The sequence below is a fragment of the Camelus dromedarius genome, chromosome 7 (genome assembly GCF_036321535.1).
Source record: "Camelus dromedarius isolate mCamDro1 chromosome 7, mCamDro1.pat, whole genome shotgun sequence".
NCBI lineage: Eukaryota > Metazoa > Chordata > Mammalia > Artiodactyla > Camelidae > Camelus > Camelus dromedarius.
The window spans coordinates 50,665,333-50,690,688 of record NC_087442.1 but is presented as its reverse complement, the minus strand read 5'-3'; the positions used below and the strand labels follow the sequence as shown (position 1 = coordinate 50,690,688).

Genomic DNA, 25,356 nt, shown 5'->3' with positions numbered 1-25,356 from the left:
GATTTAAACTGAGAACACTGCCTTCCCTTCAGTGGCCTCAGGATACACTGGGTCCTGTAAAGAGTGTGGGACTGGATCCCCTGAATATCGGGGGTTTTACTGTCTGAATAATCTCCTTGGGAATAGACTTGTCTCTGGTAGGGTGGAAAAAATGTTAGGCAAACAATCCCTGCAGAGGAAATATTTGTCATGGATTTGGGATAAGAGGATGTTGAAACCAGGATGGCCTCTGTAGTACAGCAACAGGAACCAAGACTTGGTTTCCATGGGCCTCAAAGGCTGTCAGAGAGAGATGACTTGGCACCCAAAATTAAGTTTATGTTTTGTTCTATCCTAAATCTGTCTGGTGTCCTAAGTTGGAGTATAAGTCTAGGACCCTGGGCTGGACAGCAGAGAGGAAATGAAGCTAACCTTCAATTCTGGGTTAAATTGCCCTTCCCCCACAAAAAGAAGGAAAAATAAGAAACCAAGAAACAATATCAAGGACAAAAGTAGAGTAGATAAAAACAGATAAAAGAGGCTTCAAAGCAAAAGGGCTAATCAGAGAGGTAAAAATCTACAGGGCACCATAGACCTGACACCACAGAAAGCAAAACAGAATGAGAAGGCTCTGTTGGTGTATTGGAGGCAGAGTTTGGAGAGACTTCGGAGGCACTATGATTTATCCCTGGGTGAGAGCAGACCATGTAGGGCGCCTGTTGGTTTGGGCTACTTTAAGTCAGCAGTTCAAGGTTCTAAGTATTTTCCTCCAAGTATTCAGTGACTGTGTGTGTGCTGCTTGTCACAGGGAAAAAGGTCCATTGTGGAAACTGTTTTCTGTTTCCTAAAATTCCTAATAAAATGCCTACAAATTCTTTATGTCTAACTATGGTGACATTAAGCACACTAGTTCCACTGAAGCCATTTACGAAGTACCTGACACCTGTGCACAGCTGTGTTTTCCCTCAGGACAATTACAGGAAAATATGGGAGCTTCACTAGTCTCTTTCCCATAGATGTTTTCCAAGTTTCATAGGCAAATATCCTCCCTATTTTGTCTGCTGAAATATTTATTTCAGTGTCACTTGGAGTTTCTCAGGTCTCCGCCCAACCAGGTCATGTGGTTCCTTCCCTTCTGCAGAAGTTGCATAAAGCTTCAGGTCAGAGAAGGCCAATATACTGGTGGACTCCGCAGCATTTTCCTCTACTTTGTGGCCTGAAATTCTCCCTGGCAGAATGCACAGAGCTTATCTTTCCATTGCTCTAGACATGTAGGAGTTACTAGCATCACTTACATTTTTTAATTAAGGGGGGAGGCCCCATCTCGTGGGACATGACATATTGAGACTCAGTCTAGGAAGTTAACACAAACCACACATTGGTAACTGAAACTTTCAAGTTCATGCTGATGAAAAAAAAAGGAAAGTTAACATTATTGTTGGTTACCAAACACAATTAGAACAGAGAAGGACAGAGAGGAATTGCAAAAAAAAAAAAAAAAATCAACTAAACCTAAAAATCTATGTTGTGAAAGGCATAATGAGAGATTATGAATATGGCAAAAAGATAATACTCTGTCCCTTGAAGTGTTGTAAGGAGAAAAGTTGTGTGTAAATCACCCAGGAACTGTTAATATGTGCTAGACAAGGTGCTAAGTATTTTACTCATATTGTTTGCTTCTATTTTCTTTTTTTGTTTTGTTTTAATTCTTATTTTTATTGAAGTGTAGTCTATTTACAATGTTAGTTTCATGTGTACTGTGAAGTGATTCAGTTATACGCATACATACATATATATGTATTTTTTCAGATTCTTTTCCCTTACAGCTCATTACAAGAAATTGAATATAGTTCCCTGTGCTAAACAGTAGGTCCTTGTTGCTTATCTATTTTATACATAGCAGTGTGTCTCTATTGAACCCAAATACCTAATCTATACCCCCTCTTCCCCCAATGGTAACCACAGTTTGTACTTCTATTATCTTTTATTCCTCACAACCACTTATAAGGTAGAGACTCAACCTCATTTTATAGATAAGGAAATTGAAGCAAAGGGAAGCTTACATTTCTTGCCCACAATAAGACAGCTGCTCACTCCAAGTCAGGATCTGAACCCAGGGATTCTTGCTCTAGAGATCATAGCATTAACCCTTGGTCTTCAGAATTGGCCACAGTGTAGTGTCCAGAGCAAGGTCTTGACTGGTGGTATTTGACCAGGTGGGGGCAGCAGGAGATGTTCAGTGCTTCAGCCGAAGTGATCTCTCTAAAAGGCAACTCTGCTGATTTTATTCCCTTGCTGAAAACCCAGTAAGAGTCAAGTCCAGACTTCTTTCTGTATGTAGTAAAGCCCTTTGTGATGTGGTGTCTGCCTGTCTCTTGAGCGCATGCTGCTGTTTTGTTCCTTTGCTATTGTTCTGTTTTCGTGGTTTCTTCAATACATTATATTTGATTTTGCCATACTCTGTTGCAGTTGCATATATACCTGTTTATCTGTCTGAAAGGCTAGAAGGCTGTGGGGGAGGTTCCATATTTGTTTTCTCTCTGTTATACTCCCAGAACTCAGGAGTGATATTCAAAATATTCAGTTAACAGAAGGCATAGGCACCGATCAATCAGGATAGACATCTGAAGTCAACAAGCAGTAGGACTCTGTCGTTGCATAGCCACCCAGCTGGGTGCCAGAACAACAGTGGATACTTACTATTTATGAGTGAATGAATAAATCAGTGAATGATGTTAAAATTATAGCACCTGGCATTTTTACGTTTTGTTTCATTTTCATTCTTGGTTCTGGTTTATGTCCTTTTTCTTCCTCAATACTAAGTTACATATTTTAAAATACAGTTTATGTATCCTTAAATGTAGACATACGTCTCTTCTGTGATAAGGATGGGAACAAACTAGTACATAGAATTGTTGGTGAATATTAACCATCATTCAGAACATTCACGCCAAAGATTAACAAGATGCAAGCTGCCCTGAAAAACAGGCTGTGGATTATAATTTTTTCCCCAAATATCAAACCTTCTGGCTATTGTGGTGTCTCAAGCTCTATTTAAGAGATTTATTTCTTCAAATTAAAAGTTTGCCTTTCATAGAATAACTGCTCAATTGCAAGTTATCCTGGAATGGGTTAACAGTGAATAATTTAATTACTATTAGAACCTTAGCATTGATTAAGTTTTTTAAGTTTCTCTCCATTTGATACCTTAAAAATTAAAAAAAAAATGAAATTAGTTTAATTTAAAAGCCACTCAAGGCTAATACTGCATTTTCATTGGAGTAAGGGAGAGATTAATCCAAAGTTGTGTTCTAAATGCAAGGTATAAGACTTAATTGCACAAAAAGCACAAGGGCATGTATTTTACACATAGATTCCCATGTATAGATATTTAGCTTTTAATGAGCTCATAACTGATGTGTGCAGCAGCTGGACCGAGAACCACTGATGGAGCAGAGGCTCATGAGGCAAAGTTACATCTGGAAAAGGGATCCCAGGACATCATCTGTGCTTTGATTTCCTGGGATGAGAAGGCACATGAACCAAGATGAGGAAGAACATTAGAAGAGCATGGCAGGACACAAAAAATAAAAAATTTCCAGCTTCAGACATAAGGCAGTTATTTGTTTAGATACAACATAGTCTTCTTTTGAAGGTCAGAAAATACCCTAGCCTCTGGGAAAAATCTTTTCAGCATGAAGAGTGGAAACAAAGTGTTTTTGGTCAAACTCTTAACCAAAACACTCTAATTTCAGAGCATTCCAGTTGACAGTATGTGGCACAAATAAAATAAATAACACATTTCAAGCCCAAACAGCCAGTTTTCTTTCACTTATTCTCTCCTTTTCAAGGTGTTAGAAATCGTAAGTTGATGTTGATTAATGCCAAAGTAATACATATTTTTACATTAAAATTTTCTAATACCAAGTCAGTGTTAACTCATGCCATGACCTTAGCAAGTTCTTTAACTTTCCTAACCTTCACTTTCTTAAGGTAAAGGTAAAAGGAGAAAGAGGGGACTAGATGTTTTCAAATACCCTCTAACACTAATATTTTAAGGTTCTTTGGTTCATTAGTTGCAGGTACAAAGTCTAGGCAAGCTGAATTTGGGAATATGCTCCAGTGGAAGTAATTCTCTACAGAATTACAAACATTTTGTTGACCTTAAGTGAACTTACACCAAGTTGGTAAATTCTATCATAACCCCCATCCTGGGCTCACAATTGCCTGTGTCAGTGTTGATTTGTAGCTATAAGGTTGGCCTATATACAACTATTTTCCCAAACAAATGTCCCGATTCTGTAACATATGGTTTAACTGATGTTAATCAGAGATGACTGAAGAAGTAACTCTTCAGAGTATTGTGTGGGTTGGGTATGTGTCTGTATAAGGACAGGGCCTAACTCCCTTCAAATTCCCATGTCATTCTGAATACCTTTATGGCGGACATCCTACCATGTAGGTGGAAGATTTCCAGAGTGCCCTCTCCTACAAGTGTAAGAGTAGCTACAGGCAGTTTTCCTAGTCTTCCAAACTGGCAGGAAGCTCTGTCTTCCAGTCTCTGATTCCTGTGTGCTCATGTAAATATTCATCAACCTTTCATAGTGGTGTTTGTGCAAACACTGTCATAACTGTTCAATAGTCATTGTAATAGAGGTGATTCACTTCAGTGTCAGATCCAAAAAATGGTTCATTCAGACTTCTACCCTTTCACCTATTTTTAGTTTACCACTAAGAAATATTATCCATATTTGAACTTTCTTAAATGAAATGGTCTTTTTAATAACTGAGTTTTCTGGGTATCCAATGGGTAAGCCTCAAATATTTTACTTTGAGCCTTATTTTTGAAACTAATTTAAAAAATAGTTTTTTGGTCCACTTTCCTAGTTTAGCAAGTATAAAGAACAACCTATGATCTATGAATGTTTGTTCTTAGCAGAATGTTATTGAATCTTTCTTCTATCACTGAGAATTTTTTCTTGGTTTAGAGTCATCATTCTAAATATTGATCCTAATTTATCGTGACTATAGATAGAGAAGATAAAAGATGTTGGAGAGAGTCCCAGACCACCTCAGCAATAACTCAGAGCCATTTGCTGTAACATATAAAGTTGGAACAGCCTCATCTCCAAAATCTTTTGTCAGCAAGAACTGATAATTTGACCACAGCATCCTTTGTTTCCTGTGCTCTCACACAGCTTACTCCCAGGATGCATCCTCTGTCTGATGACGTCTTAATCTCCAGGCCCTCTCCATACTCTCCCCATCCTCCCCTCCTACAAAGCCCCCAAATTCCTAATTGGCTTCACTTCCAATGCACTTCGGGGACATCATTTCAACCACTCTCTCAAAAATGCCTGGATCCTCTCTGAAGTTCTTGTGTCCTCCCTCCATACAGGGAATATCCCACCAAGGATCACAGTATGCTTGCTCATCTTCAGAGCTGCTAAGTGTTTCTGAAAACAACTAGACCACTAGGAGATTTGGTTTTCATGAAAGCAGGTGACCTCTGAGCTCAGGTGTTTGGTAACATCCCCTAGCAGTTCGGTTCTTACTTTGTTTGACCTGTTCAGTCTTGCACTCCCATCCGTAGCTCCTTTAAACTTTTTACTGCTTTTTTAAAACTCGCTAGCCAACCATTTTGTGCTCTCTTTCTCACTTTTAGCACATAAACTTGCACATAATTTTATGAACAAAATAGAAGTTTAAGGAGTAGATTTTCTCAGTTTCCCCCTTTTAAACCGTGCATGTCATCAGATGTGTCTACTATAGTCCAGTTTCAGAATATGAAGTATCTCATCTCATAATCAGAACCATTTTTAAAAATGTATGCTTTATGTCTGAGATTCTTCCATCTTTTCCAAGATCTTGATCCAGCCCTCAGATGTCCTCTTTTTGAGCTCTTCAACGGATTGGTTCTCCTCAGTACACAGTATGCTTAAGTTTCTCTCATCTGAAAACAAAACCAACAAGCACAAAACACCACCCTGTTTGTTCTGAGTGGTCCTTCTGTCACTCTGCATTTCTCTTTTCAATCATAACCAAACTTCCAGATAAAAAAATGATGCTTTACTTTCCTAATTCCTAATCCTTTTTCAACTTGCTTAATTGGCTCCTATATCATGTCGCTGATGCACTTGCCCTCACTAAGGTGTTCTTATTTTCCAAGGCCAAGTGTATCTCATCTTTGAGTCCGTATTCTGCAGTTTTCCTTCACCATTCATTCCCAGTTTTCATCTCATTCTTGTCTGGCTTCACTATCTTTAGCCTTCATACTGCTTCCCATTCTTTGGATGACAGTGTTGTTAAACATTCTGTCTCTGCTTCTTGCTTCCGATTCTTGCTGGTTAATCTTCACTCAGTGACAATTAACTCCTTTACGTGGATAAATTTCAAATTGATATTGCTAGCCTGGACAAGACTTCTGCAACTCATATCCATATATTCCGGTTCCCTTTGTGCATTTCTAACTGAAAATTCCATGAACTTCAGGTATAATAGTTGAAAACTAAGCTCATTGTTCATTTCTCTTCCCACTGACATTTGCAAATAATACTCCTCTTCAGTTCTCATTCTAAGTGTTAAGCACTTCATCAGGGATACCACTAGCTCCAATAGAACAGTGTGGGCATTAGAAGAGTACACCCCTTCTGCTTCACTTTTATCTCTCAAAAGAAGTCTCAATGTGCAGATTCTGTTCCTAGATCCTAAATCTTTATGTGCAGAGTATTCCTATATTTCTTCATTCTGTCTGAATATACAGTGAATTAGAAAGACATCTTGCCAGTATTACCATCTAAATAAATGCACTCTCTGCCCTCTCCTCTCTGTAATTAGAACATGGCCCCATTTCAAACCCTTATTCTAGGTCAGTTTATCTGCCCCTTAACAAAAGCCTGGCTCCTTTTTAATTCAGTCTCAGCATTGCCCCAAGAGTACTGTTTTGTGGTACAGAAATATGATCATAAAAATAAACTAATTTTGTATAACATTGAAAAAAGGTAAACAAAATAAATCCAAATGTGCAGCTGATTTTTTTTCTACTAAGTAAATACAGATCACCACCACCCTGGTCAAGAAATAGAACATTACCCATTCCCAAATCACCCTAGTGCCCCCTCCCAGTCATAAACTCTCTCCAAAAATACCACTAACTAGACTTATACCACGATGAAACTGTTTTTGCCTACTTCTGAATTTTGTACAAGTGTGATTATTTGGTATGTACCCCTTTGTGTCTTGCTTCTTTGATGTAATGCTTTTTGTAAGTACAGTTGGCAGATTCAGGAAATAATTTCTGATTTTTTTTTTAGTACAGTCAGCCTTCCATAGTCACAAGTTCTGCATCTGTGGATTCAACCACCCACAGATTGAAAATAGTTTTTTCAGTTCCAAAAAGTTCTAAAAAGGAAAACTTTTTGAGATTTCCACATGCCAGCAGCCATTTACATAGTATTTACATGTATTGACAACTATTTACATAGCATTTACGTCGTATTAGGTATTGTAAGTAATCTAGAGGTAAAGTATATAGGAAGATGCGTATGTGTATGGGGGAATGTCCTGGAACCAGTACCCTGCAGAGACCAAGGAAAAACTATATAGGTGTGCCCCATGTAATATTTAAATGGGTATATTTAATTGTATTTTATCCTTAACAATATTTATATTAGAAAATATTTAACTGTATTTTATCTGAAAACTCAATTTTTAAGAGTCATCCATATTTTGCACATAGCAGTAGCTTATTCCTTTATATTGTTGTCTGATTAATATTGTGAAATATACACACTTAATGTTTCTGTTGTACTCTTGATGGACATTAGTATTGTGAACTTTTAGCTATTATGAGTAGTGTGAATAGTGCTCATGAGAATGTTCTTGTGCAGGTGTTTTGGTGACATGTATATAAATTCCCATTGCATATACCTCTAAGAGAATTGCTAGTTCAAAGGGTATGCAGATGTTCAGCTTTAGTAGACACCAGCAAACAAATTTTTAGATGTTTGCACCATTGGATACTCCCACCAGTGTTGTTGGAGAGTTCCATTTGCTACCCGTCCTCTCCAATATTTGATATTGTCTGTCCTTTTGTTATTTTAGACATTGTTTTGAGTGTGTAGTGGTACCTCATTATTGTTGCCATTTGTGTTCCTTTGATGGCACATACTCCTGATGACATCTTTTATATTCCCATTATGAAAATTGTCACATCATACTGTACCAGCTGATTTGCCCCCTACTAAAGTACTTCATTTTAATCAAACAATTGGAGACAGAGTGTAGACTCTTACAAAATATGTGGTGAATAAAAGAAGAAATAAACCTTTGATAAGCATAACATCCCTGAAAGAGCTTATTTTCTAGTTAGTTGCCACTTTCTTTTAATCCAATTAATACTCAACAAATAGTTACTGGGTATCTACTGTGTCCAGGCATTATTCTAATTATACTGCCTTAGAACTTTAAAGTGTAAGTCATAACTAGTTCAGGGACTAGATATCTAAAATACTGAGAAGTAAAAATACTCTTTCAAATGCACATACACATTGACATCAAATAATGTATATTAATTCCATATGTATTATATAATAATTGCGTATAAGTAGTATATGCTTAGGAAACTTAGCACAAGATTATATAAGCCAGAAATAATAAACAGTACACAAAAGTTCTAGACATTATGCTAAGAAAATATTGGTATATATACTCAAAGATGTATTACAGGGGATTTTTTTCAGCATTAAAAAATACAAAATCATTGAAAAAATGCTCAATAATTTCTGAACTGGTTAAATAAATGATGACAAATTCATATGATGAAATACTATGCAGCCATTAAAAGAGTGATGTTGTAGGAAGATATTGAATGCCATGGTAATAACTGTGGTATATTGCTGAATGAAAATTAACTGACATAGAAAGGGCATTATGATATTTTTAGAAAAGACATAATTTGGAAGAATACAGGGAAAGGAAAAGCCTGCAGGAACTCAGATCATAAGAGATGTTTGCTCTAATGGATGTGATTACATAATTCTGATTTTATTTGTGTTTTACTGTTTTCCATCTTTTATGAATAACAGAAAATTGAACAATGTATGTTCTATTTTAAAGTATTTAGAAGGAATTTACTAATGGCAAGAGCCTGCAAGAGATAAAGGATTATTAAGATATTTTTCAAGGTGAGCTGTACTGCCCCTCCCTCCATCTACCAAGGCCCATTGAGTGGAATTTCTCTTGGCATCAGAACTGTGATCTGAGTCAACCATTGGTCTAATGCAGTAGTGAAATACTCTGTTCTTTCTATCTATTTACTAGAATATAGACATGTATTAATAACAGTTAAGATGAAAGTTCCCCACTTTATTCAACTTGATCCATGTTCTTAAGGGCTTTTTCAAATGTAGAGCTTCCTTTGAAGTGGCTGAGTTCTTGCATCAATGCCACACAATACGTAACAAAGGAAAAACTGACCGTTGATAAAAAATGCAAATTACCTTCACGTCTGACAAACTAGGAAAAAAAAAACAAACCCTGTCAACTATTTCTTACTTGTCAGTGACGTAAAATAAGTCATTAAAGATGATAAAACAGCATTTCAAAGGCACTTACTGGCTGATCTAATCTAATCCAGTCTAACTACAAATGTCAGCTTGATTGCAGCATTTCCCACACTTCTCTGGTTATCGCATGGCAACCATCATTTGAACAATCTGGCAAAGAAGCTTTATTACGTGGTATTTAGGGGGAAAATAGTGTTTCAGAAAAGTTTCAGCCTTAACAGCAAGACATGTTTTCTGTCCACTGGTGGGAAAATAGTCAGTGCTCAAAATAGGTTGTGGAAAGGACCTGGGCTTTTGAGGCATATAAATCAGAATTTGAGTCTTAGCTCTGTGACCTTGATCAGGTAACTTAATGCCTCTGAACTTGGGTTTCTTCCTCCTGTACTTCTGAATGAGAATGCTCACCTCACAGGATGTGAGGACTGGAGAGAATACACCAGCAGTACCTAAGAGTGCCTACCGCACAGTGGGCTCCCCATCTCTCCTCCTTCTTCTCCTGCTGCGCCTTCTCTCCACAGAGCTTAGGAACCGGAATAGGGACCAACAGCTGGCGTCATTGATTCGTGCCTTTATTTAGCACATATGTGTTAGGTTTTGCAATATGCTCTCGGTACTGTGCTAGATGCTGAGTGTACAATATAGTGAACAAGACACAGTCAAGAATCTCCTAGTTTCTTTATTCTAGAAGTCCACATAGATAAGATATCAGCAGTAATAGAGCAATAAGCAATATGGGAGCAGAGAGAAAGGAATACCTAACTCAGAGACAGACTTCACAGAGGACGCGGGCCCTGAGGAGGGTGGAAGTGTGAAGACCAGACACGATGGCACTTATATGGCTAGAAAGACATTCTATTTCTCGACCTGACATAAGAGGGAATCTGCATGCTAAGGAAACTAACATTACATTGAGAGTCTGGATTTCTTATGGCTGTTTGATGTGATACACTTTTACATGGACTACTAGAAATTGGGAAGCCAGGAGGAGTCACTAAAGAGATATGGTAAATGTATACTTCAGAAAGCTCATCTTGGTGAGGGAATGGAGAATGAACTAGAAAGTGAAAAGACTTGAAGTGGGGAAACAGTTTAGAAGGATGCTTGTAATAGTTCAGGCAAGAAATTATGAGGCTTAGAAACCGAGTGTTAGTCATGGAGTGATGATGAAAGTGCTGATAGGGAAGTATTTAGGAAGCATCCATGTAAGGAAGACAAGGATTGACTGGTGTGTGGTAGGTAAACTTTCTGTTCCATCAACTACTAGGTGCATAACATAGTACGTACCTAGTAATTCATTTCACTTTGCTAAGTCTCAGTTTTCTCTCTTTTATGAAAGATGAAACTATTATTTAATAGAGGGTAATTCAGTACCTCCTTCTCAGATCCTGGGGAAGTTGGATGAAACCGAGTACCTCAGATGTTTAGCACAGTGTCACATAGATGGAAATAAACCATTGCAGGTGTAACAATACTATCATCATAATTACTGTTACCATATATGAGTATTATTGTTGTTGCTACTTTGTCCATCTTGGGGGAAATAAAATGAGGAACAGAGTCTATCCTACTTATCTTGAGCACTTCCTCCAGTGAAAAACTCAGCAGAATCCATCACAACAAGGCTAGGTTCAGATAAGAGGCAGATGCACATAGACACACTAGAGTCTCTGGCTGGCTTTGAGCTCTCCTGAGCAGACTGTGCACAGCACAACTCTACAAAGCAGCTTTGGTAAACTGCAAATTTGAGACCCCCCCAAAGTGCAGAGCATTGTTTGTACGAACATGTAAACTTTGCCTTATCAAAACATTGCCACTTACTGATCAACCGTATTTTGAAACACAGCGCTTTTAAATTTTTAGAGAGGAGATGGGAGAATTGCCGGATTCAGCATGTTTAGCGCCATTTTTAGTTTTGGTGCACAGAGGAGCTCTGAGGCTATCTGCATCACTAACTGAGGTGCCCCCTTCTAACATAGGGATGTCTGAGGCAGTTGAAGAATGGGAATTAGTAAAGATTTTAAGGAGGAGCACTGTCAATGAAAGTTCTGTAAATTGACTAAAATGACCATAAGAGGCATGATTTAACGCTGAGATGGACTTTTTCAGCTCAACTTACATCTTCCTTCCCACCCTACCTAACATGCCCTGATCCGAATACACATTTGCTCAGGGCTTTTGTACTGTTGCAGTAACTGGAGCAGCCCAACCCCAGCCCTTATCTGCAGGAAGGAAACTGGGGGTAGCAATAGCTCAGCAAGAAACCAGTTGAACAGAGCTACAGTCAGCTCCACAGATAAGCCCAGGGCCAAGCCACATAGGCAGGACCAGCTCTATAATATGTGGGGCCCAGTGCAAAATGAAAATGGTTAAGAACTTCAAGGCAGTGACAGCCAAGCATGAAATCAAGCCCCAGGTGCTTTTCAGTATGGAACCCTGTGCACCTGCTCAGGTCTGGCCCATGGGGCCATCCCTGCATGTGTCTTTCCTTCCCCCCTTAACACTAGTCCTGTCCCTACAGGAATCACCTCTGGTGGTCCAGCCTTTAGCATGTCCATGGAAGTTGACTTTAATCCAAAACCAAGTAAATATTCAGACTTTAGTGGCAGATACATGATCCAGCTAATGGTTTAGGATTAAATTATCCTTCTGCGCTAAAGCCTCAAAGACAAGACCCTTAAATCAACTGTCATCCCTTCATTGTCTGAAAACATAACATATATGAATGTATATGAAAGAATAACCCTCAGGATTTACTTTATCCTTATCACACAATGGGAAAATATAAATGGAAATATCATCTGTCAAGTGGCCAAAAGTTAGGAAGGAAACCATGAGCTTCACATATAATATTTTAATTTGATCGGATTATTTTAAAGACCCTTAGAGTAGTAAAGGATTGTTCTTTTAAAGGCTGTAGTGCAGTGAGTTATACAAGTGACACTGGTAAGCCTCTTGACATTGCTAATAAAATACTAGGAATGTCACATGCCCCTCTGACAACCTGCTGAAAGATGTAAAACTCATCCAAGATAAATACATATTCCCATAAACACACACACTCGCTTCTCAAGCATTCAACAAATTCAGGTTAAGAAAATTCTTACTCTAGAGCAAGACTCTTGTCATATGTTTAAAATAAATTTACTTATCCTGAAAGATTCAAAGGGAGCTGTTTTTAAAATAGTAGTAAAGATAGAAGTGTTATTAATTCACCATATGGCTAGATGAAGTTAGAGAAGTAAACTGCAGCCAGGTAATGAAGGATCACAGTAAATGTCTGCGTAAAAAAAAGTGGTTTTTTTTGTAGATGTATTTTAAAGGAATATGAACATCACAATACGCCCCTGATTACTTTAGCATTCAGCTCTTAAAAATAAACCTATTTTCTACACAACCAAAATACCCATTTTTATGCCTAGCAAAATGAACAGCAATTTTAATTTCATTTTATACTCAGGCATAAAAAAATATCTCCAGTATGTCCCTGCTTTGTCCAAAATTAAGATCCAATCTAGGACAATGCATCATATCTGGTTGTTATGCCCTTTAAGCCTCACTTAGTCTAGAACAATCTACGTAGTTTTCATATCACTCATGGAAGAGCAGATCTCTGGATTTATCTCATGATTTCTTTTTAGCGTGTTTTAGAGCTAACCCTGAAATTTCTTGTGAATAGGAAGTCTAAAAGTTAATGAGATTTAACTTAACCATTTGAGGTTAGAATGCATTGTGTCTGGTGTTATGTTGAGTTACATCACAAGAGACAGTCTCTCTCTTAAGATTTGGCTTAGTATCTAACTCAAATGATAACAAATGTGTTTTTCTAGCCTTTCCTTTTTTGAGTGTAATTGTGCACCAAAGGATTTTTATAAAATTAACTTTAAGTCAATAATAAAAATTGCTCTGTTCTATGTTCAGTATGTCAAATATTTCCTGCTAATGGGAGCCCTTTCGAGCTGTTGTCTGCTTTTAAGATGACTCCATTAAATTTGGAAAATTACCTTTCTTTTTAAACATTTGACTTTATTTTTTCTCATTTTATTGAGATATAATTGAGAAATAACACTGTGTAAGTTTAAAGTGTACAACATAAAGATTTGATGTACATAGGTATTTTGAAATGATTCCCACTGTAAGGTTGGTTAATGTATCCACCACCTCACATTGTGCTTTGTGTGTGTGGTGAGAACACTGAAGATCTACTCTCTTAGCAAATTTCACATATGGAATACAGTATTATTAACTATAGTCACCATACTATACATTAGATCCCAAGAACTTATTTATCTTACAGTTGAAAGTTTGTAACATTTCACCAACATCTCCTCATTCTCCACCCCCACCTCCCCACCCCAGCCCCTGATAACCACCAATCCACTTTCATTTCTGTGAGTTTGACTTCTTTAGGTTACCCAGATAAGTGAGATCGTCCAGTGTTTGTCTTTCTCTTTCTTCCTTACTTCACCTAGCATGGTACCCTCCAGATCCATCCACATTGTTTCAGATGGCAATATTTCCTTCCATTTTTATGGCTGAATAATATTTCATTGTAGATATACAACCATATTTTTTTAATCCATTTTTTGTCTGTGGACATTGAGGTGGTTTCCATGGTTTGGCTAGTCTGAATAATGTTGCAGTGAGCACGGGGGTGCAAATGACTCTTCAAGATACTGATTTCATTTACTTCACATATGTGTACCTAGAAGTATGATTGCTGAATCAGACGGTAGTTCTATTTTTAATTTTTTTGAGGAACCTTCTTTCTGTTTTCCATAGTGGTTATACCAGCTTATATTCCCACCAATGATGCACAAGCATTCCCTGGTCTCCTTATCTTGAGCTCAAAACATCCCAGGCTCAGTCTGTACCTTTTGTGTCCCAAATCAAGAATCAACCTTTTCTCCAAGGATCCCTGATTTCTTTTACTGGGGAATGATACTAGAAACCAAAATGTCCACCTGAGTGTGTTTTTTGATTTTGGAGGGAGGTTATTTCTAGGCCATTTCAAGAAATGAAGCAAGAAGATAAATGTGTTTTTTAAATCATGAGTTTAGATTTTAAATTCAGCATTAACAGTACAGCAATTTTACATAACTTCTTGGGTTTTATAATGTTATTTTTTCCCTAACACTGAAAACCTTGATTTCTAATGAAGTTAATAACATTTTTAGCTTCTGTGGTAGTCCTCAGTCTATTTTCCCTAAGGTCTGGTCCATGTTCTTGCCCTACTCCACCATCTTTGTAGCTTCCTTACCAGCCAATAGTAATCACTGGTGGGAAATTGAGGGGAAGAGGAAAGGGCAAAGCCAGAGTATTTCCAACCTTTTCTCCTTACCTTGGGGGATATCTCTGAATATGGCTGTTTCTACTCTGTAACTCCAGGTTCCCAGGACAGGCCCACTTTAGTTCTAGCTGCCAACAGGTGATCTCATCCTCTGGACTCGGGGAAGTTTATCTTTTCTTTTTGTCCCTCTAGCCTAAAGGTGGAGTGGCTTCCTGCTGTCTGTAAAATCTGGGTTGCCTTATTACCTCCTCTTGGATTCTCAGTTCTTCCATGACCTATGTAGTTTATTCCCTAATTTACATTCCTTGAAAAAAAACGATTCCTATTGCCTTGATTAGACCTTGATAATAAAGCTTTATAAATAAAGTAGTTATAAAAAAACTACTGATGATAAAACTTCTAAAGGAAGTTAAAATGTCTTTGTGATTTTTTTTTGTTTTCTCTGTAGAATGTATCCCTAGACATGTACCAAGATCTATGTTCTAAAGTTAATTAAAAAAAAAAAATCTTTCCTTGCGATTGTATTACCAGTTTATATAGAGTTATATTTACTTAAGTTTGTTTCCAGTTTTAAGGATTCCTTTTTCTTTGATGTTTAAAAAGAAAAAAAAAAAAGCAAGGGCAATGCATTTAAATGGTATGACAGTCAAAAGTATATATTTTTTAAAATGTATACCTAGATGCCTTCCCTGATCTTTCTCCCTCAATTCCCTTCCCTACCCGGTCTCTATACTTAACATGTTTTTTTTGTTTGTTTTTTGGCTTTTTGTTCATCCTTCCAGTGTTGTCTTTTTGTAATCACTATATATGCCCCCATTTCTTACACAAAAGTATTATATAATATTCTCTACTTTGCTTTTTTCAGTAAAGATTATATCCCCAAATTCTCCCCATCAATATATAAAGTTCTCTTTTTCTTCTATTACTGCATGTTACTCTATTGTATGGATGTGCCATAATTAATTCAGGCAGCCTCATACTGCTAATACTAATAATTAGAGTTATTTCTAATTTTCATTAAACAAATAATACCAAAATGAAAATTTTTCTTCATCTGTCATTTTTGGACTTGTATGGCTGTATTTACTTAGGTTAGATTTGCAAAATTCTTCTCCAAATGTTTGTACTATATTCTAACCCCACCAACAACGTATGATTGTACCTATTTTCCTGTAGTCTCACCGAGTCTGCCATTATATTGTTGGTTTTGCCAGTCTGATGGTTGAGAAATGATATCTCAGTGCATTTCTTTAGTTATGGTTGAAATCGAACATCTTCTCTTGTGCATAAGGACTCTTTGTGTAAGTTTCTATGACCTATCTGTTCATATGTTTTACTACATCTTTGGGAAAACAAGAGGGAAAAACACTGACTTAGAAGTTGGGGACTTCAGCGCTTTCATGACTTTTCAATTAATTAGTCTTTGTTGTCAAGCCAATCATAAAACTCTGAGCCTCAGTTTCTGAGCCTCAGAATTTCTGAGGATAAAATAAACATGGTATGTGAACATAATTTTGGGATCTGTAACATGTTGTGTATTCTTCATCATCACTCAGTAATCTAGATCTCGCATTAGATTCAATATTCTTTTCTCTCCTCTCTCATTATTTAGAGTCGATGTCTTATAGGTCATTATACAATCTGGAAAGAAATCTTTCATGGTTTTTACACATCCGGCTTAAAGACAGCTGGTTTCTAATGATGCTCACTTAAGTTGGAAGGGAGTCTTCTGCTTTGAAAAAGAACAACAACCAGAAGTTCCTTTTCCTTTTTAATGCTGTACCTTTTTAGTTACTTAGATAAAAACTGAGGTTTGTCTTTCAAAGATTGGAAAAAATCTTTGAAAAAAATCTAAAATCTGAAGATTAGTGTGAAAATGCTAGAAGGAGATGATAAATAAGAATCCTAATCTTGATTAGATACTTAAACAGACCAACATCAGAAAAAGTATAGAACTGGCTCTTCCTGAAGTTTCCATGGGTTTGGGCAGTGGTCACAATGCTTTGCTGTTGCCAAACGCTTCCTCAGAGTGCAAGTTTCCTTTGATTGTTCTCTCAGGAGTTCTTCCTGGAAAAAAAAAAAATAAGAGAAATGGGAAAAACTCAGTTCTCTCTTAGAAGATTAGCATTTTTGATATTGGTAAATGGTCAAATTCCTTGTTGAAAAGACATGACAGCTGTTTATATAAGCAGATTCCATTCATTTTAATTACTGCTTTTGGCAGAGTACAAAGAGTTTAATCTTTCTTAAATCCCACTGTAATGTCTGCTGTTTAAAAAGTTCAGTTTCCCTGGAGAAGATTTCACCCGCTGCTTGCCATGCACTAATAGCAGTGTTACTTGGTATAGTTAAACTAGTTGAAAGGGCAATTAAATTAATAGCTAAAGGAACAAGAGATACATGCAAATCCAAGTCTTAAACAGAGTTTTCCAACAAATATTTAAATCATTGACGTTTTTATTTATACTTCCTCACATAGGTCAAATATGTTGTCATAATTTCCTCATTCAGCCTCTGCAGATCTAGAAGATTTTTAAAAAGATAAAGATAACTAACAAAAAGGAATTGACTAAATAGACTGATTGGGAATTCAGGTCTTCATCCTATATGTGTATGTTATTTTCTTCAACTCTATTTTTCACATACAGAATTTTACAGAACTACCCCTTTGCATACTTTCAATTTTTGAGAAGTACTACAGAAAAATAAAAGCCAGTGTTGCAAATTTGACAGTCATCCGGTTCAAATAACAAAAAAGAAGCCTTAATGTCTCAAACTTCATTCCAGATTTTTTCATAATAATTTTGTTGAATGTTTATGCGGAACTTTGTTTTCTTTATTCAGGGACATCTCCACTAAAATTCAATGTTCTAAAAACCGTATATAATGTTTCTTGCAAGATTAATAAGATGAAGGAAAAGGACAGGAAAAATCCAAGAGTCTATTATGTAATTTGCATTTTTAGAGACTTGTTTGCAAACCCTAACTAAAAAAATTAGTCTTAGATTAGATTAACTTAATACTCATTTAATGGAGGAAAACCAGAACCTTTTTTTTTTTTAAGTTTTCATGTTTGTAGGTCAGGAGGAAGCCTGCTTTTTTTTTTTTTTTTTTTTAACTACTTCTCAAATTCTCTGAATTTGGCAACATGAATGTAGTATCTAGAAGAGAGACATGTTTGCCGTGAACAGAGGCACAGTGTTTTGCAATTAATTCCTTTTAATTTGGACTGTTGTGTATAAATGGTTTATTTGCCTTAATATATTGAATAATTAGTAAAAACATCCCCTTGGCTATGTAATTACTGGGCACACAAGAGAGGATAGAATAGGGAAAATGTAATCAATTGTATACACTAGGCTAAAACAAGAATGTCCGTGAAAGAAGTTGACTCTGTATATCTTGAAAGGACCCTGGAGGTTAAATTCTTTATAAAGGAAATCCCACAACAGCAAATGTAACCAACATAGTAATATATGTGAATATCATGATTTAGAAAGGGCTCTTAAGAGATTATTAATTCAAATTCTTTTCCAAATATTAGTTAATTATTTCACCATTTTCAAAACTACTAGTTGAGATACAGGAATGTAGGATGAAATTTATAACTTGTTTCTCTGTAATAAATCCTGTCTTATTTCCTTTATCCCTTTGATATCTTCAATTTTGTTTTTTTTTTGTTTTTTTTAAACATTTTTTATTGATTTATAATCATTTTACAATGTTGTGTCAAATTCCAGTGTTCAGCACAATTTTTCAGTTATTCATGGACATATACACACTCATTGTCACATTTTTTTCTCTGTGAGTTATCATAACATTTTGTGTATATTTCCCTGTGCTATACAGTGTAGTCTATTCTACAATTTTGAAATCCCAGTCTATCCCTTCCCACCCTCCACCCCCCTGGTAACCACAAGTCTGTATTCTCTGTCTGTGAGTCTATTTCTGTCCTTTATTTACGCTTTGTTTTTGTTTGTTTGTTTGTTTTTGTTTTTGTTTTTTAGATTCCACATATGAGCGATCTCATATGGTATTTTTCTTTCTCTTTCTGGCTTACTTCACTTAGAATGACATTCTCCAGGAGCATCCATGTTGCTGCAAATGGCATTATGTTGTCGGTTTTTATGGCTGAGTAGTATTCCATTGTACAAATACACCACCTCTTCTTTATCCAGTCACCTGTTGATGGACATTTAGGCTGTTTCCATGTTTTGGCTATTGTAAATAGTGCTGCTATGAACATTGGGGTGCAGGTGTCGTTTTGAAGTAGGGTTCCTTCTGGATACAAGCCCAGGAGTGGGATTCCTGGGTCATATGGTAAGTCTATTCCTAGTCTTTTGAGGAATCTCCACACTGTTTTCCATAGTGGCTGCACCAAACTGCATTCCCACCAGCAGTGTAGAAGGGTTCCCCTTTCTCCACAGCCTCTCCAGCATTTGTCATTTGTGGATTTTTGAATGACGGCCATTCTGACTGGTGTGAGGTGATTTCTCATTGTAGTTTTGATTTGCATTTCTCTGATAATTAGTGATATTGAGCATTTTTTCATGTGCTTTTTGATCATTTGTATGTCTTCCTTGGAGAATTGCTTGTTTAGGTCTTCTGCCCATTTTTGGATTGGGTTGTTTATTTTTTTCTTATTGAGTCGTATGAGCTGCTTATATATTCTGGAGATCAAGCCTTTGTTGATTTCACTTGCAAAAATTTTCTCCCATTCCGTAGGTTTTCTTCTTGTTTTACTTCTGGTTTCCTTTGCTGTGCAGAAGCTTGTAAGTTTCATTAGGTCCCATTTGTTTATTCTTGCTTTTATTTCTTCTAGGAGAAAATTTTTGAAATGTATGTCAGATAATGTTTTCCCTATGTTTTCCTCTAGGAGGTTTATTGTATCTTGTCTTATGTTTAAGTCTTTAATCCATTTTGAGTTGATTTTTGTCTATGGTGTAAGGGAGTGTTCTAGCTTCACTGTTTTACATGCTGCTGTCCAGTTTTCCCAACACCATTTGCTGAAGAGACTGTCTTTATTCCAATGTATATTCTTGCCTCCTTTGTCAAAGATGAGTTGACCAAAAGTTTGTGGGTTCATTTCTGGGCTCTCTATTCTGTTCCATTGGTCTATATGTCTGTTTTGGTACCAATACCATGCTGTCTTGATGACTGTAGCTCTATAGTATTGTCTGAAGTCTGGGAGAGTTATTCCTCCAGCCTGTTTCTTTCTCTTCAGTAATGCTTTGGCAATTCTAGGTCTTTGATGGTTCCATATGAATTTTATTATGATTTGTTCTAGTTCTGTGAAATATGTCCTGGGTAATTGGATAGGGATTGCATTAAATCTGTAGATTGCCTTGGGCAGTGTGACCATTTTAACAATATTGATTCTTCCAATCCAAGAGCATGGAATATCTTTCCATTTTTTAAAGTCTTCTTTAATTTCCTTCATCAGTGGTTTATAGTTTTCTGTGTATAATTCTTTCACCTCCTTGGTTAGATTTATTCCCAGATATTTTATTACTTTGGGTGGTATTTTAAAGGGGATTGTTTCTTTACTTTCTTCTTCTGTTGATTTATCGTTAGTGTAAAGAAATGCAACTGATTTTTGAACGTTAATTTTGTAACCTGCTACCTTGCTGAATTCTTCAATCAGCTCTAGTAGCTTTTGTGTGGACCTTTTAGGGTTTTCTATATATAGTAACATGTCATCAGCATATAATGACACTTTTACCTCTTCTTTTCCAATTTGGATCCCTTTTATTTCTTTCTCTTGCCTGACTGCTGTGGCTAGGACTTCCAGGACTATGTTGAATAGGAGTGGTGATAGTGGGCATCCTTGTCTTGTCCCAGATTTTAGTGGGAAGCTTTTGAGTTTTTCACCGTTGAGTACTATGCTGGCTGTAGGTTTGTCATAAATAGCTTTTATTATGTTGAGATATGTCCCCTCTATACCCACTTTGGTGAGAGTTTTTATCATGAATGGGTGTTGAATTTTATCGAATGCTTTTTCTGCATTGATCGAGATGATCATGTGGTTTTTGTCCTTTCTCTTGTTGATGTGATGTATTACATTGATTGATTTGCGTATGTTGAACCAGCCCTGTATGAACCCCACTTGGTCATGATGTATAATCTTTTTTATGTGTTGTTGGATTCTATTTGCTAAAATTTTGTTGAGGATTTTGGCGTCTATGTTCATCAGTGATATTGGCCTATAATTCTCTTTTTTTGTAGTGTCTTTGCCTGGTTTTGGTATCAGGGTGATGGTGGCTTCATAGAATGAGTTTGGGAGTATTCCCTCCTTTTCAATCGTCTGGAAGAGTTTGAGAAGGACTGGTATGAGTTCTTCTTTGTATGTTTGGTAGAATTCCCCGGTGAAGCCGTCCGGTCCTGGACTTTTATTTGTAGGGAGGTTTTTAATTGCTATTTCTATTTCCTTTCTAGTGATCGGATTGTTCAAGTGTTCAGATTCTTCTTGATTCAGTTTTGGTGGACAGTATGTTTCCAGAAACTTGTCCATCTCCTCTAGGTTATCCAGTTTGGTTCCATATAGTTTTTCATAATATTCTCGTATGATGTTCTGTATTTCTATTTTGTTTGTTGTAATTTCTCCATTTTCCTTTCTTATTTTGCTAATTTGTGCTCTCTCTTTTTTCTTCTTTGTGAGTTTGGCCAGAGGTTTGTCGATTTTATTTACTTTTTCAAAAAACCAGCTTTTGGTTTGGTTGATTTTTTCTATGGTCTTGTTAATCTCTATTGTATTTAATTCCTCTCTGATCTTTATTATTTCCTTCCTTCTGCTGCTTTTTGGGGCTTTTTGTTCTTCTTTTTCTAATTCATTCAGGTGGTGGGTTAAATTGTTTATTTGAGATTGTTCTTCTTTTTTGAGGAAGGCCTGTATCGCTATAAACTTCCCTCTTAGCACTGCCTTTGCTGTGTCCCATAGGTTTTGAGTGGTTGTGCTTTCATTATCATTTGTCTCAAGGTATTTTTTAATTTCAGCTTTGATTTCCTCATTGAGCCATTGTTTTCTCAATAACATATTGTGTAATCTCCATGCTTTCCTTTTTTTCTCCTTTGTTTCTCTGTTGTTGATTTCCAGTTTCATGGCATTGTGGTCAGTAAAGATGCTTGAGATAATTTCTATCTTCTTAAAATTGTTGAGGTTTCTTTGTGCCCAAGTACATGATCGATCCTGGAAAATGTTCCATGTGCACTTGAAAAGAATGTATATCCTATTTTTTGGGGGTGTAATGCTCTGAAAATATCCACCAAATCTAGTTTTTCTATTGTAGTATTTAATTTCTCTGTTGCCTTGTTTATTTTCTGTCTGGAAGATCTGTCTAGTGATGTTAATGCAGTGTTAAAATCTCCAACTATGATTGTATTCCCATCAATATCCCCCTTTATCTCTGTTAGTAATTCTTCTGTGTACTTAGGTGCTCCTATATTGGGTGCATATATATTAATGAGTGTAATATCCTCATCTTGTATCACTCCTTTAGTCATTATAAAATGTCCTTCTTTATCTTTCTTTATGGCCTTTGTTTTAAAGTCTATTTTGTCTGAAATCAGTACTGCAACACCTGCTTTTTTGGCTTTTCCATTTGCATGGAATATCCTTTTCCATCCTTTCACTCTCAATCTATATGTGTCCTTCTCCCTAAAGTGGGTCTCTTGTATGCAGCATACTGAAGGTTCTTGCTTTATTATCCAGTCTGCCACTCTATGTCTTTTGACTGGAGCATTTAGTCCATTAACATTTACAGTAATTAATGATAGATGGGTGTTTATTGCCATTTTGAACTTATCTTTGCAGTTGAATTGGTATATCCTCTTTGTTCCTTTCTTCTTCCTTTTGTGGTTTGGTAATTTTCCTTTGTATTATCATGGATTTTATTTAATTTTTGTGACTCCTTTGTAAATTTTTGGCTTGTGGTTACCCTTTTTTGTAAATCTCTATTAACCCATTACTATAACTGTTTTTATTAAACTGATAGTAACATGATCTCAAACCCATCCTACTGTTAAAAAAATTTAAAAAAGAAAGAAAAAAATACTCTATATTTCCCTGCCTCCCTCTCCCACTCTCAGTGATTTGTACGTCTTCTTTTATAATTTCATGTTTACTTTATTTGTAATTCATGAGTTATCACCTTTCCAGTTGTGTGTTTCTCATTTCTGTAGCATCCTGCTGCTTTTCTATTTAGAATAGCCCTTTCAATATTTCTTTTAGCATGGGTTTAGTGTTGCTAAACTCCTGCAGCTTTTTTTTTTGTCTGTGAAACTCTTTATTTCTCCTTCTATCCTAAAGGATAGCCTTGCTGGATAGAGGATCCTAGGCTGCATCTTTTTTTCATTCAGGGCTTTGAATATATCTTGCCACTCCCTTCTGGCCTGTAGTGTTTGTGTAGAGAAATCAGCTGAGAGCCTTATGGGGGTTCCCTTGTAACTTACTCTTTGCTTTTCTCTTGCTGCCTTTAGAATCCTTTCTTTATCCTTAACTCTGGCCATCTTGATTATGATATGTCTTGGTGTGGGTCTATTTGGGTTCTATCCTGTTTGGGACCCTCTGAGCTTCCTGTACTTGGATATCTGATTCCTTCTTTAATTTTGGGAAGTTTTCAGTCATGATTTCTTCAAAAACCTTTTCAATCCCCTTTGATCTTTCTTCTCCTTCTGGAACCCCTATTATGCGAAGATTGGGACACTTTATATTATCCCATAGGTTCCTTATGCTATTTTCATTATTTTTTATTTGCTTCTCTTGTAGTTCTTCTGAATGGGTGCTTTCTATTGCCCTGTCTTCTAGATCACTAATTCGTTCCTCTGCATTATCTAGTCGGCTTTGCACAGCTATTAGATCATTCCTCATCTCTGTCAATGAGTTTACCCATTCTACTTGGCTCTTCTTTATAGGTTCAATTTCATTTTTGACATATTTTATATCTCTAAACACTATCTCTTTTAATTCCTTCAGCAATTTGATCACTCCTTTTTTGAAATCTTGATCTAGTAGGCTATCAATGTCTATTTCATTGATCTTTCTTTCAGGGGATTTCTCTTGTTCTTTTAATTGGGAAAGGTTTTTCTGCTTCTTCATCTTGCTCATACCTCTTTGGCACTGTGGTTTATGGAGTATCAGTTGTTTATTTTGGTCCTTAAGGATTTTATCTATCTAATGCCTATTTAGGAATAGAACTTAGGAAAAAAAGAGAAAAAAAATAAGAGAGAGAGAGAAAGAATTTTAAAAGAAGAGAGAAAGAGGGTTTAAAAACAGTGTATAATGAAGAATAGAAGAGTGAATTGAAGCAGAGTATTAATCGGGTTGAGACGTCCTTTTAAAACCTTTACAAAAAAGGGGGGGAGGTGAATAGATGTATTTGAAACATGTGTCTAATCAATAACAGGACATCAAAACCCAAGAGAAATAGAAATGAATTAAGAAGTAAAAGTTAAGAGAGTAATAGAAAATAGAACAGGTAAAAACAGATTTAAAATAAAAAAGGGGGGGGGGGGTTGTCAGTGTTCTCCTGGAGTCTGTGTGCTTTTAATGTGAAGTCTTTCTGTCTTCGTCCTGTTTTGGAAGCTCAGCTTGCTGTTTTCAGAGGCCCTCCGTTGGCGCCCTCTTCTGTGCTGCTCCCAGCACCTGTGGGCAAGCAGATCGTGCCTCCTCCTAACACTGGGTCAGGTGTAGCTCTCCTCTGCTGTGTGCGGGCGGGTCGCTGCCCCTCCGGATGCCGCAGTCAGATGTTGCAGACTGGCCAGGTAGGAGGGCGGGTCATGCCCCCTCCCAGCCCCTCGGTCAGGGGTTGTGTTCCTGCCCGAAAGGCGGGGGGCTGCTCTCCCTCTACCTGCTCCTCTGCTCTGTGCGGCTGCGCGCTCCGCCCTGGTCAGCGCTCCGCAGGTGGGCTCGGGGAAGACCGAGGGACAGCCCTGTCCCTGCTCCAAGCCAGAACCCAGCTCCTTGTTTGTCTTTGTGGAGCAAGTTCTCTGAGGGACCAGGATGGAAGGATCCTATCTGCCCCGGGCAGCAGGCCAGTCTGTCTGGCCTTTGAGGCTGCTAAGCCCTTCGGTGCGGATGCAGGTTTCGCCCCCACCCCCGACTGGGTGCTCAGCGCGGAGGATATGGCGGCTGTGCCTGAGCCCCGCCTCTCTTCCCCCGAAAACTTTCCGCGGGTTTTCAGAGATGGGGGTGTGCACCCTTCCCCCGAGAGCACATCAACCTTGCTGTTTTATGGAGGGCCCAGGTTGTTCTGCCCTGTGCACCCACAGCCACGGGGCGCAGCCCCTTGCGTTCCCCCGGGGCTGCCTCCATACAGCCGCCCCCGTCCTCCGCCCGACTTGTGCAGCCTGGCCCTGCCCGCCGCTGCCGGCCTGCATCTCAGGCTGGGTGTCGGGGGGACGCTCTGTGCCTGTTTAACTTAGTTCTGTCAGTCAAGGGCTTCTCTGTACAGATCCGTGCCTCGGAGGCTCCCCCTCCGTCCCGCTGGCTTCTCAGTTGGAGAGGGGAGACCCAGCGAGCGAGCGCCA

The 25,356-nt window shown here is 37.5% G+C and overlaps 1 long non-coding RNA gene across 2 annotated transcripts in view; it reads left to right on the top strand.

The window, feature by feature from the left end:
• The window catches only part of LOC135321688 (uncharacterized), a 372,256-nt gene that overhangs the window by 278,943 nt on the left and 67,957 nt on the right, over nucleotides 1-25,356 (top strand). The gene's annotated exons all lie outside the window — the stretch shown is intronic.